The sequence below is a fragment of the Pagrus major genome, chromosome 21 (assembly GCF_040436345.1).
Source record: "Pagrus major chromosome 21, Pma_NU_1.0".
NCBI classification, from domain to species: domain Eukaryota; kingdom Metazoa; phylum Chordata; class Actinopteri; order Spariformes; family Sparidae; genus Pagrus; species Pagrus major.
In genome coordinates this window covers 33,264,042-33,278,054 of record NC_133235.1, presented here as the reverse complement: position 1 = coordinate 33,278,054, position 14,013 = coordinate 33,264,042, and the positions used below count along the sequence as shown (strand labels likewise).

General features: G+C 39.2%; 1 pseudogene; it reads right to left on the bottom strand.

Moving 5' to 3' along the window:
- Positions 1 to 4,080: 4,080 nt before the first annotated feature.
- LOC141017154 (immunoglobulin lambda-1 light chain-like) overlaps positions 4,081 to 14,013 on the bottom strand; it is a 31,769-nt pseudogene continuing 21,836 nt past the window's right edge.

Sequence of the window (14,013 nt, the reverse complement as noted above, 5' to 3'; positions counted from 1 at the left end):
AGTGAAACAGTAAAATATCCCAACATCCCTGACTCATGTTGAGTCGTGTATATAATTATGGGGAAAGGTCACTAATACTTGGGTAATGATTAAAAAATACCTCTTCAGGGGACAATGAAACTGAAACATACTTCTTTTACTGCCTCTTCAGTCCCTGATGAAATGAAATGGGACTTGGTGCTCGGATATGAAGGGTTCAGTTCAGACAAACAACAGAAGAAACCTGCAGGCGCCGGGCTGATGAAAGGCAGCAACACTCTGCACAAATAAGCTCGGCCCTGATGCAGGCGACCGAGTGGAGCGCTGACTTTTGATGGTCGCTCAACTCGGATGTTGAACGCTCACAATTTCTTTATTCATACATTCTTATTTTTATTATTATTAACAATAGTACTTTTATTCTTTATGATTGTCTCTTTGTCTTATTCTTTGATTCAATGCCCAGTTTTAATAAAATAACCCGAAACATTTTTGTGCCTTTTCTTTTCTCGATGGGACAAACTGTGAATCATTTCATTGAACATCTTTGATGTGGATGTTATTAAAAAGAGGAGAATTTTATATTTGTACCTTCAACATGTCACCTGGATTCATATCAGTGTTTTCTTGAGACGTTTCAGTTTTATTTTGCACAATTTAAAAATAATAATAAACAGTGCAGGAAGAGGCAGAAAACCCAGAGGGCTGATCTGAGGCCTCCACCTAAATAATGTTAAGATAAGACAAAGTTATAGAAAACACATAATAAACTCTAAGAAAATAATATGAACACATTACATTTATAAACTAGTCTACAGAGTAACCTCACAGAATATTTAAGGTGGTTTCATTTCCTGTGTGAAGGAAATATTTTCTAATATTCTGAACAGGTGGTGAACACAAATCAAACCATTCTTCATCAAACTGAATATTTGATCTAAATATCATATTTATTCATGAACATATAAAAACATAGAAACAGAAATAAAGTGAGACACATAAAAACACTGTCACATGGTGTTGCTATAGTATTAACTTGAACCATCTCAGAACATTCAGGATGAGTCAGTGAGTTTTGTTCTCAAGTTGAACAGTGGAGTTGATTTTAGTCTTCAGTCTCATTTCTTTTAGTTTCCTGTCTGTGTTTGTTAGGTTGACCTCTCTCAGTTTGCTCGACTGTAACAAACAGGAAAACTGACTCATGAAATGCATCAGTAATAAGTGAGTGTAAATAATGACATCACAGCACAGCTTCTGTGTTTAAAGCCTTTATTTGGCAGTTGTTTGTGCTGTGAAAATGCTGACAGGAACAGACTAAAGTTCCTGATTTAGTTCCTGAGTATAGCTCCTGGAGCTCCTCACTTCTTGGACTATTTGATCAAAAAGCTCTTTGAGTTGCTGAACATGAACAAGAATGTGTTTGCATGAATGAGCTCCTCCAACCAGATAGTGTAACAGACACATCCTCACCAGACATGAACCACTGAGGCGTCAGATCAGAAAACACTCAGATGTGTTGTTCTGGAGGCCGCTGACAAAGAAGCCTTTTGTCAGTTTTCTATGAGGACTTGTCGGCTCTCATCAACACCAAGTGTGAACTGTAAAGTGAAGCTTTGATGGCTAAAATCACCATAAATAAAGTCCATGGACGTGAGCTCCAGGTGGGGGGTCACTGTTGGTCTCTGGGCTCAGTTCAACTTTGTGTGGGTGGAGGGCTCAGTGGAAAAAAGGCTTCAAGACAACAAGACAAAAGACAAACCAGACCAGAGAGGGAGGGGAGTTGATGAGTGTGTACAGCAGCAGATATGAATCTGTTCTCAGTGGTTATTAGGACTCATAAAAAACTGTTGAGAGCCAACCAGCACTTCCTTCCTGCAGCAGACGGGCTGTGTGGGTTTCTGCTCTGCAGCCTTCTCACCGTCAGCTGCACTTGTTCACATGAACAACACAATGACAGTTACGACCACGGACTCCAGTTAAAGAGTTACAGGAACTTCAGTTTGATTTCAGCGCTCAGTACTCACTGTCTCAGCTTTCACCTGTCTTATTCACCTGGGAGACAAACACACCATCATATAAATAATACTGAGAATAGATTAATTATACACAGGAAAGGTATAGTTTTTAAATGCTTAGTGAATACAACAACAAACATATAAAAACTTGTGCTTTATATGCAAAACTACAGAAACATCCAGTGAAATATCCTTCAGCTTGTTTTGATGAACGGAGCAAAGTCCACATATACTGTATATTTGTCAGTGTGTGCAAAGGTTCATTTTCTCACATTTAACTTGTTTCATAGTTAATTATTAAATAATACTAAAACACAATTTAATCAAACTGTTGATATATATATAATAATGTGTAGTAATATATCATTATTATATATAATGATACATGATCTGTACATCATGATTAATTGTTTGACTTTTCATTTTTTTTGTCATTAAATTGTTTTTGCCACTAAAGAAAAGAAACAATTGTTAAATGTTGGTGTTTATGAAATGTTCCATCCTCTCATAAATTTCTTCTCTCTAAGAAATACAATTTCTGACAAATTCAAACTTTTGGCCCTCAAACTGTTTAAATGACCACGAGAGGATTTGAAGCAGCGACTCCACGACTGTAACATTTACAGAAACATGTTGTTCATCTGTTCTCATCGATCAGAGCGACAGAACACAAACCACTCAGACAGAAACACAAACCACAGAGACAAACAAGTCATCTTGTTGTTGAAAAATATAAATCTGTTTGTGTTTATGAAGCAGAAGTGGAGCGTCCATGTTGGTTCACCTCAGGTCAGAGCCGTCAGAGTCAAGTGTCCGTCTCAGTCAGTGGTCAGTTTCAAACAGTTCACCTGGTTAACCCCACTGAGCCACTGATCTCCTGTCAGTCACCTTCTAGCTTCAGTTTGTATCAGTGCAGCTGTCTGTGCTTCACTCACACCGCTCCTTATGTGACACATTATTGTGGCATGAAGCCTGTTTTTAAGCTTAATGGCTGTTTTCCTCTGACTTACAAACACAACTTCACTCATGTATTGTGTGATGATGTGTGACTGCCGTCAAAACACGCTGAATGATTCTGGTGTAAACACTGATAACAAGCTGACGATGGCGCTGTTGTTCTGCTTTTGCTGCTCAGCTGGTGGAGACGAGACGCAAAACAGCTTCAAAGATCGATTTTAAATCAAATACATCTCAGGACGTTCAGGTGAAGCTTTTACTCCAAGTTTAGCTAGATTACAAACAGCGTCCTGGTTATTAATTATTATTGATGAGTATCATTCAATAATGATTGATTGTATCAGACTTTTTATTGATTCTTACTTTTACTACTGAGTTTCTGCAGCTGGCCCCCAACTTGGAACATAACACAACATATTAAGACATGGGAAAGGATCATAGTGTGCGTATTTTTAACAACATCAATACAAAGACAATTTATCATTTATCCTGTTTTTGTTTTTATATAAATGTTTATAATGTGAGTAAATTATGTCATATTTTCTTTATGATTTATACATTTTGTTTTTCTTTGTGAAGCATTTTGTGATTCAGTCTTGAAATGTGTTACATAAATATGAATCTTAGTTGATGTATAATCAGAAACTACCAATCCATTTCATCTCGATGAAGCTCTAAGAGCGAAATGACATTTTATTTGGTGATGAAAAATAAACACAGTCATCATTTAGCCAACATTCAAACTGGAGGCAGACTGATGAAGCTGCTGTGTGATCATTTTGTAGCAGTCGTAGCTTCAAAGCAGCTCGCTCTGCTGTTTGTTCATGCAAACAACAGTGTCATCAGCGTAGAGTTTTACGTCAACACCGACATAATTATAAAAGGGGCTCAGCACTGAACCTGGTGGCACAGCCTCACCTACTGACTTGTATATAATAGCTATATGTTTCTGTTTGCTTCTCTTTCTTTAGCTTTGTTGTCCTTGTTTAGCTGTATGCTTATATTCACATCTCCCTGTACATTTGTTCTTGCTGCTGTGTGAAAGTATATTGAGAGCTACTTACAACCAGAGTCAAATGACTTGTAGGTGTCAACATACATGGCCCATGAAGTTGATTCTGTTTCTGACTGTGATTTTTCACTTTATTGAGAATGTTACACTGAGAGAATTTAACAAAGCTGCCACACTCTGCATAATGTATTAAAAAGAAAGACAAGAGGAGAAAAATACTAAAACAATCAAATATCTAACAGACAGCTAATGATTCAGCTTCATTTTCTATTATTATACATTTCACAATTCAAAGTGGAAATAAACTAGAGGATGACAATAACACTATACCACAGAATCTATACTCAGTCACTGCAAATATATGTGTGTATATATGTATTTATATATGTAGGATGACTGTATCTAACCTGTGCACAAAAAGACACATTTTACAACCAACCACAAAACATGAAAATTGACATTTATGACTGCTGATCAAAGTGATCAATGAGATGAACTGATGAGATCTGATGTTGAGAAAAGGCAAGCAGAAAACAGTCAGTCAGCATGTGTGCAGTTGGTGGACGGTCCCTTGTTTCAGAGGATCATCAGCCGAGAGAGTCCACAGCAGTACACCAGACTCTTCACTATCAGCACTGTGTAGAGCACACAGAGCAGCTTCACCCTGCACTGAAACTGGAAGGACACTGACAGACAGACAAAGTAAATTTCTTCAGAATGGTGCTATGGTCAGTGATGGTCTTTGTACTTGAAGAACTCACCTGCTTCAGGCTGCGTTTCGCTGGAGGTAGGTGATTTGCTGGATGTGGTGATGCTGCTTGTTGTCTTACTTGCAGCTGTATTAAAACATACAGTACATCCATACTGTTACACCACTGCATTAAGTCTGTTGTGTCATTCTACTTCATATAAAGTAGGCACTGTACAAATAAGCTTTATTTAATTTGACTAAGACCTGTATTTAATTAGTAACAAGGTTTAACTGTAACATTAAGTAATAATAATAAAAACATTATTAATATTATCATTATTATTATTAATAATAATTATAACAATAATAATAATAATAATAATAGTAATGACAACACAGCTATGGATCAGAGATGTAATGATTTCCACTACAGAATTGTGTCTGTTTTTAATGCAGTGCCATCTGAGGCCTGAACATCATGGCCCTCCAGTATTGGTTTTCAGCCTTGTGCCTTGTGTACAGAGATTTTCTTACATTCTGTGAATCTTTTAATGATTTTATGTAATGGAGACAATGCCCACAGTAACATATAATTATTACTCACCTGCTTCAGTCTGCATTTCGCTGGAGGTGGGTGATCTGCTGGATGTGGTGGTGCTGCTGCTTGTTGTCTGACCTGCAGCTGTATTCAAACATACAGCACATCCATACTGTTACACCACTGCATTAAGTCTGTTGTGTCATTCTGCTTCATATAAAGTAGGCACTGTACAAATAAGCTTTATTTAATTTGACTAAGACCTGTATTTAATTTGTAACAAGGTTTAACTGTTATATTCAGTAATAATAAAAATAACAACAATAAAAATAATAATAACATACATTTTTTATAATTCTCCGATGCTTCAGTGAGTGGGGTAGATGGCAGATTAGAAGGCCCTTCTCCAGCAGCTGCTGGAGGCTTCTGCAACAATGTCCTGAGGACATCTGGACAGTTATAGAGTCGATCAGCCTGATTATTACTGTACAAACATGTAGCTGCAGCAGACAGAGAAGGACAAACAACTGCTGCAGCCTGCACACTGCTACTTGTAGCAGTGGGTCAACATAACACATTATTACCTACTTGTGATTATGCATTAGGGAAAGTAAAAGAGGTTGCACTTCAATTAAATAGTTACACATGCCAAACAATATGTGTAATTATTTGTCCATAGTGGTCAAACATTAGGAGGAGGAACAGGAAACAGCAGCAGCAGTTGACCAGATAAGTTACAGGCTTGACATTCAGATGATTCATAAACATCCTTAGCAGCTGACATAGCTTTATTATCAGGCCTGTCACTCTCTCTCTCTGACCTGAGATCCACATCGGTAACCCATCCCCCACTTTCAATGTGCAGCACAGTCAGTAGTCAGTAATCACAGGACACGGCACCCCAAGTGCAGGCCAGAGTCAAGGCCAGAGCCAAATTACTCTTTCTTTCTTTTTTTCTTTCTTTCTTTCTTTCTTTCTTTCTTTCTTTCTTTCTTTCTTTCTTTCTTTCTTTCTGTCAAGGCAGAACATGAGTGAATGGGCGGCACAAATTATTGGCACCCCTCCAGCATGTGGTGCTCGAGCGACCGCCTATATGGCCTATGCCAAGAGCCGGCCTGAGCTGCAACCTCTGAAACAGAAGAGGAGGCCAAAAGAAATGTCAGTCCTCTGCTCCTCTGCTCTCTTTGACAGCGTCTCCACATGAAGCTGAATCACTGCTGAACACAGTCACCAAGCCTTCATTACCTTGTTCTGTTTGGGCCTCCACTGTGCCCCCCTCGTGCTGGACGGAGCAGCGGTATTCATACGTGTAGAAAGAGTCCTGATCAAGTGGCAAGATGGCTGCAGTGCATCCCGACTCTCTGAGCTCCAGCTGCTCTCCCTCAGCAGGGAGCCACTCCTCCTCATTTTCCTTTCGTCTGTTCCAGGAGAACCGGACCAGAGGAGGAAACATGGCTGAGGCCACACACAGCAGGGAGCTGTTCCCCTCCAGGTGGGCTCTGGATGCTGCTGGGTACACGCTCACCACGGGCTTCACTACTTGCTCATCTGAAGTTTGACAGCAGCAACAAGCAGCACAGACACACATTGACACAGTCAACAGCAGCTTACAGCACTGCACTGCATTCAGTGTGATCCTGGAAACTACATGGACTCTGATCACTAAACTACTCATCAATACAGCACAAAGTCCAACACATAGACTGGATTCACCTGCACATCAAACACACTCATCATGTCATGTCATCATATGTTATATGGGGACAAACAACATTATGTGTTCAGCACTTCTTTCTTTCAGTGTGCACATTCATCATTATTATGACGTTTACTAATAATAATATAACATCATATTTTCATACAATGGAAAATCTTCATGTGTATCATGATAAAAGACATATTATAATAAAGGACATATTTACCCTCAAGTTTAGTACGCGCTGCCATTTTAATGTTTACATTATCCACCACATATTATAAATATTTTGAATTTCATGTTTTTCATAAATATTTACACTTAACACACAATTACAAATACATGTTTTCATATGACTAATGTGAAAAAATATGTAATTTAATATAAAAGAAGCTAAAACTTTGTTGGTTTAATGATATAAAATATGATATAATTATGAAAATGTTCTTTTGCAAAATACAAAAGCTTCTTTAAATATAATGTTAGTATATTTTTACTATAAAATATATATTTAACTTGACATAAAATACTTTTAAAAGTTATTACATGTCTAACATATGACAGATTTACCACTGTGTACTTTAGTCCAGCCGCTAAAGAAAAAACAAATCAGTACATCAATAATATCACAATGTTTTTTTCAGTATTTTTACATTTATACACAATTACAATGATATGTTCAGATATGTCAAATATGAATAACGACTGCTTTGTAATATAATATGAAGAAAGGTAAGAATTTATTGATCCTTTACAGGAACTTCACATATGATTAAATTAAATGTGATAATATAATATAATATAATATGATATAATATAATATAACATGTCTTATTGAAAACAGTATGTCGTACAGAATATTTACCATCACGCGCTGCTAATACATTTACTTTTAAGTATTTGAAATTAGGTTTGACATTATTCTTTTTGTTGTTTAAATTATACATAAAAAATACCTATTTTCATGTGCCATTGTATATCATACTATATTATCTTTGTTAAACATAAATTTCTTTTATATCTTAGTCTAATGAGTATATTTTATAGTTATTGTAATATCATATTCAGTGTCTGTTTGTCTTCATGTATAAATATATCTCACACTAAAAGACATATGTACCATCATATAAAATACAATTGTCATGAGGTCAGTTTGACCATTTAATAAAGACTTATTAATTATCCTATACAACATATTTAGTTATATGTTTTTCAGATACATTTCCTGACATATATTAAATGATGTTTAATATCATATATGATGTTGTTTTATAAAAACAAGAGATGGTGCTGAATTACTGAGAGGATCAAATACTGTATATTTGTAACATTGTCAATATCAAACTTTTTCTATATGAATCAGTTTGATCTCCTGCAGAAATAAAGAAGAACTTCAGTTGTGCAGTGAGATTTGAACATCTTTTCAGGAATTATGAACCTTTTTATGTAACAATAGCTGCATGGCTGCAAGAATTCTCTACTAATTATGAACAAACTAACATGTAAAGACTGAAGCAGCAGAAACTCATTAAAAACACATTTTCAACTTGTTCAATAAAACAACTGAAGGAAAATGAAGCTTTATTCTTACCTGATACAAACAGTTTAGTTCCAGAGAGAAAGATCAGGTTTCCTCCCCAAGGGCGTAGGTTTGGTCTCAGCTTTGGTAGTGACATTACCAGGGGTGGACTGGGACAAAAATTCAGCTCTGGCATTTTCTGTCCAGACCAGCCCACTATATTATCAGCGGACACCACGAAGAAGTCCACAAATCTCGTGGCGTCCTTTCTCACACATACTACAAAGGAGAGTCATATTCCTTGATAGCAGTTAACAAATAAAGCACGTAGCTATGAACTCAAGGACTAAAACTGACAGCTATAGCAATCAACCAATCAATCTTTGTTCATTATAGTGTCAAATCACAACAGAAGTTATGTTATGACCAGGGGTGGGACGAGACTAACGGGAAGAACCCAAAACCAGAGACGGGGTGGAGTTTTTCTCACATCATTACTTACATTTGCACAACAGTTGGTGCATTTCTCAAAACAATTAGTACAAACTGCAAAACCTTGTTGATAACCTGCAAAAGCATGTCACATGCTCAAAATAGAGGTCATTCCTCAAAACCAAGTATTCCTATCAATGAAAGTGTGTGTGTCATAAAAAAAAGTCCTGACACCATCATTTATGAACAAGGTAGTCAAATGGCTTTGTCGTGTTTTCATTAGGACACTTTACTAGTGTTTCCCAATGCAAAAAAGCCAGATCTTTGTGACCTGAAAATGCTCAAGACTATACACTAACACTATACACAGCCATTTGAAAACTACAGTAAAAGTAACACATTTACACACAAATTATACCTATTAGATAGTTATCACCTCAGTAAACAATAAATGAATTGAAAGATTACAATAAATTCAATGGTAAATATTGCAAATTAAATTTATTATTTGCTATAGGTTTACTTGTGTTTTGTATCTCTGTTTACAGCTCATCAGGCCACGTGAATGTTTACTGTTGCTATGGCAACAAGAGACCGCTGACGTTAGCATCTGTTAGCTAGCTTAGCTAAATCATCTGAACAATAATAACCCATAATATCACAATTCGGCGTATTTGAACAAAATCAACCACAACTACCAACAGTCACAGCCCTTTAACTCTGGGCTGATGTGCTGCCACATGTTAGATTGTCAAAGTTAGAAAATAACGACTTCAGTCCCTGAGGAGCTACGTTAGCATTAGCGGCAGCTACGTTAGCATTAGCGGCAGCTACGTTAGCATTAGCGGCAGCTGCATTCATCAGTATGTTAGTGAGGTCGCATCACATTCAATGTAAAAACGTTTTTTTACTTTGTTTTGGACATGTCTCAAACATTTAGCCGAGCCAGCCCCAGGCTGACGGTACTGACCCTGTCTGCCTCCACTCGCTCATCATCGTCAGGTCCTCCTCCCTCGTCTCCCGGCGCAGCAGCACCTGTGGCTGCTGGCGGGTCGGTGTCACTGGTCCCGGCACCAAAAAGCTCCGTCAACTTCGCACATTTAGCAGCCTCCACCTCCAGAGACTTCAACTTTTTAATCGCTGTTTCTCAGCTGTTTCTTCCTCTTATCCATTTCAAGTAGCGGACACAGTTTGGAAGATGTTCACTACTACCACTCACTAACGTTACTACTGGCTCAGCAGCAGACAAATATTGGTAGTGACTATTTTGCAATCCTCGAACATTGGTTGTGACATGTCACGACCATCTATATAGAAACCTACGCCCATGTTCCTCCCACAGTGAAACAGAGTAATACAAAAACCTGTGTGCTGTTGAACGTGTCGGCTGAAGTGAACGAGTCCAAATGATGAAGCAGGATCATATTTTAGCTCCATGATGTGTTTCTCTAATGTTCATATCAACATGACTGTCTCTTCTTTTATTGTCTTTTTAGACACACTAGCAGTGTTGCTCTATGGATGCTGATGTCTGTCGCTCCACTACTTTAGTCCACATGGATTGGACCTGGACCAAAGGATGGATGGATAGACTGACATGACATTTTCTACAGACATTATTGGTCCCCAGAGGATGAACTTCATTCATTGACTTTGTTGATTCTGACTTTTTATCTCACTCCACCAGCAGGTCCACCAGTTCCTGGTCCTCAGTTGGCGGCCCGGTTGACACCTGTTCCCGCTTCCTTGTCGGCGGGTCAGCAGACTCGCTCCAGAGCCGGACCAGCGGTCTTTCCTGATACCCGTCCAGACCTCCAGCTGCCGGCCTCCTGCTCTGCCTTGCAGCAGTCCTCTGTTCCTGTTCTGCAGCAACCTGTCTGAGCTGAGCTGCAGCTGTCTCCAGTTCCTGTGCTGAATCAGTCTCCTGGGGCTGTGGTTCTGTAACCTCTTGTTTTCCTGACTCTGACAGCTCCACCAGCTCCAGTGGCAGCTCCTGCCAAACCTCTCAGGGGGGCAACTGTTGTGATGATGTCTGAGGTGACTTAGGTAAATGAAGGCAGCTGATATTGTCATGTTGCAGTGAACTATTTGTACAGTTTGGATGAACATTACACAGTGATCATCAACAGATGGGTCGCCATTCATGAGTTCACCCTCAAGACACCTTTAGATGTAAAGGTAACTACATCTTAGAGCCAAATAAAGGACAGTGGCACTGGGCCTGATAATGTGCAATTAATAAAACTATTTACAGTTCAACTGTTGAGGAGATATAAATGCAGTGTTGGGAATGTTCAATTTAAATTCAATTGACTCTCTTTACTTGAATATTTCCATTTGATGCTACTTTATGCTTCTACCCAGAGGCAAATACTTGACTTTTTACTCCACTACATTTGTCTGACAGCTTTAGTTACTTTGAACTTTTCAGATTACAGTTTTTCATCACCTTCCTGTCCAGTGAAAACCATGAATCTCCAGATGTGTTGATGTTGAACGTTTGTGATGAACTGAAGGATGAAGTGTCCCTTTATGTGTTGACAACAGTCTCCTCCTTCTTCAGCTCAATAAACTCTTATAGAATATGATGCATTGCTGTAGATTAAACCAGCCAACAGTGCATCAAGTAGTTAAAATGAGCTCAACCTGCAGTAAAATGGCACATACACATTAATGCAGCTGCAATATTAATCCAAAAACATCAGATATAAGAGGAAAACACTGACCATGTTACTGCAAAGATTCATGGTGATACGACTTCCCTCCCTCAGTAGATACTTCTTGACGGTTAAACTTGCTCTGGGTGTTTCTAAATGTTTAATTGCCAGTTCATCCTGATAACTATGACGACTGAGCCGTATTTCTCTCAACAACACGATGGATTTCCTCCTCTGAGTTGTGGTAACGTTAGCCATGTTGACTTGACCGTGGTGTCAGAATAATCAGAGACTTGAGCCTCCGACCGTAGAGCAATTTTTTAGTGGAAACCTCTGTCAACGTGTTGTTGAAACCATCTCAGCAATAAAATTCATCACATCTTCTATGTAGTGGCCATGTTGTTTCCACAATAAGAGCTGATGAAGCCAATGAAATCAACAAAGTCAGAAGAAAAACATTCCAGGTTGGAAAGAGGACCGTCCAAGAAAACGTGTTAGTGAAGCCTCCAGGAAGCCATAGAGGTGCATTGCTGAGCCTAAAAGCTTCAGAATGGAAGTTGATCAGAGCGTCTGGACGATTTTCAACCAGACTGAAATCTCCCTAAAGGGACAGACATGGCTGCTGCTGCAACTGGTTTGATAAGGTGTTCAGAAACAGGACACACTGTTGTAAAAGCTTCAAACTTTGAGTGCCACACGGCAAAAAAGGCCTGAGTGTTTTGTTTGTAGTTAAAACGTAACGTTTCATTACATCTGACAAATTGTTACAGAAACCTGGAATTTGTTTTTACACAGTTGTGTTGGCAAATCGCACAAAATACACATTTCTACATATTGTTGCTGTAACGCGGGTTACAGATGATGATCTTCTGGACCTTTGCTTGAAGAAGTTTTCTCTGACTCTCTCTGGACCATTTTTCCTCTGAATCCTGCCATTCTGACAGTTTGACAGGATTCTGAATGCGCTCTGTTCAAACTCGGGTCGCTCAGTTATTCTACAAGCAGTTTTTGTTACATTGATAGAAAATCTGTGAACATCCCGACAGCAATCAATAAATCAAACGCTCTGACAAATAACAGAAAATAAATCATGTATCTGTGGCTGCTGCAGGCTCTAATAAGCCCGTCCAATGGTTCTGTTTGACCCGTATGAAATGATTGGACAGGCTACCTGTCTGTCTACATACGTACCTGTCTGTCTGCTCACACTCTGACCTTTGCACTCTGCATCACTGCGTATGACCGGAGTCTTCCACAGGGCGAGGTGATGTTTGCTAAAGCTGTTAGCGAGCTAGTGGCACAAGAATGGCAGAGAAAGTGCAGCCAAAGTTCCCAATGCTAACATGCTAGCTGGACAGCGGTGAGTACTAACAACAGCCATGTTTGTTGTTCACGTTCATGATGATAATGTCAGCTGGTCTCTTCTGTGAGTGAGACATGAGGTGGTTGGGTATGGTTAGCGATGACGATGTGCTGCGTTCACTGTCCACAGCCTCTGAGCCTGCTCTTCAGCAGCTTGATAACTCAGGAACACAAAGCACACAGCCCCTGAGCCACAGAGCGATGAGCAGCAGCGGCAGTGACAGACTGTCGTTCAGCCGCTAAACAAGTAGCACAAAGCACACGCACAGACCCCCTGAGCCAATAACAGAGCTGCTGCGGCAGCAACGCACTCCTGTAGCGGCTAACGTTAGCATAAAGCACACAGCTGAGAAAGTGTGGCTCTTACCGACCCCGACTTTAATACATATTGTTCAAACTACCATTGACTTGTACGTGTTTGTCCGTCTGGCCTCTCCAGACACAAAGAGCACAGAAGTGGATTGAGTCTCTGTGTCAATCTGTCAAACGAGGCGATGCTGATCAAATCTAAACACAGATTCTGTTCCTGCATCGACTGTTTCTCACCTCAAATGTTTTCACAAACACATTTTAGTACCAGATCCTTTGTTACCAGCCTGACACCATTTTGTTTCCTGTTTCAGAACAGACGAGCCAAAACCAAGCCCCGCCCACCTCGCAGTGATTTTATTGGTCCAGTGCAGCACAGTGCATTCTGGGAGTTGAAGGTTTTCTACCTCTTCAACAAGAGCAGTGAAACACTTCTTAAACATGTGACCTTTGTGGCCATGTTTGTTTGTTTGTTTGTTTGTTTGTTGTCGGCCCTTGATGACACAAAGTCATTTCAGCCTCTGTTCATATAAAATCTTGATTTGTGCAGCTTTAAATGTTACAAAGTGTTTCATTCTTTAAAGTTTCAGTCAGTTGATTGAAATTCAGGTCATTAACTTTCCAGATGCTGAAGTGTCGGTCTGGAGACACTTTTGTCCTGATGGTGGCGCTAGAGGAAAGGTCAGGAGGTCACCATAAATGTCAGGGTTCATCCTCTGGGAAGCAGAAACATCCACAGGAACCTGATGGAAATGTGCCCAACAAGACGAGCGGACAAAGTCCTGAGCTGACATGTGTCCAAGATTTGTCTCTTAAAATGTAATAAAGTGAAATGATGTGGTGAAA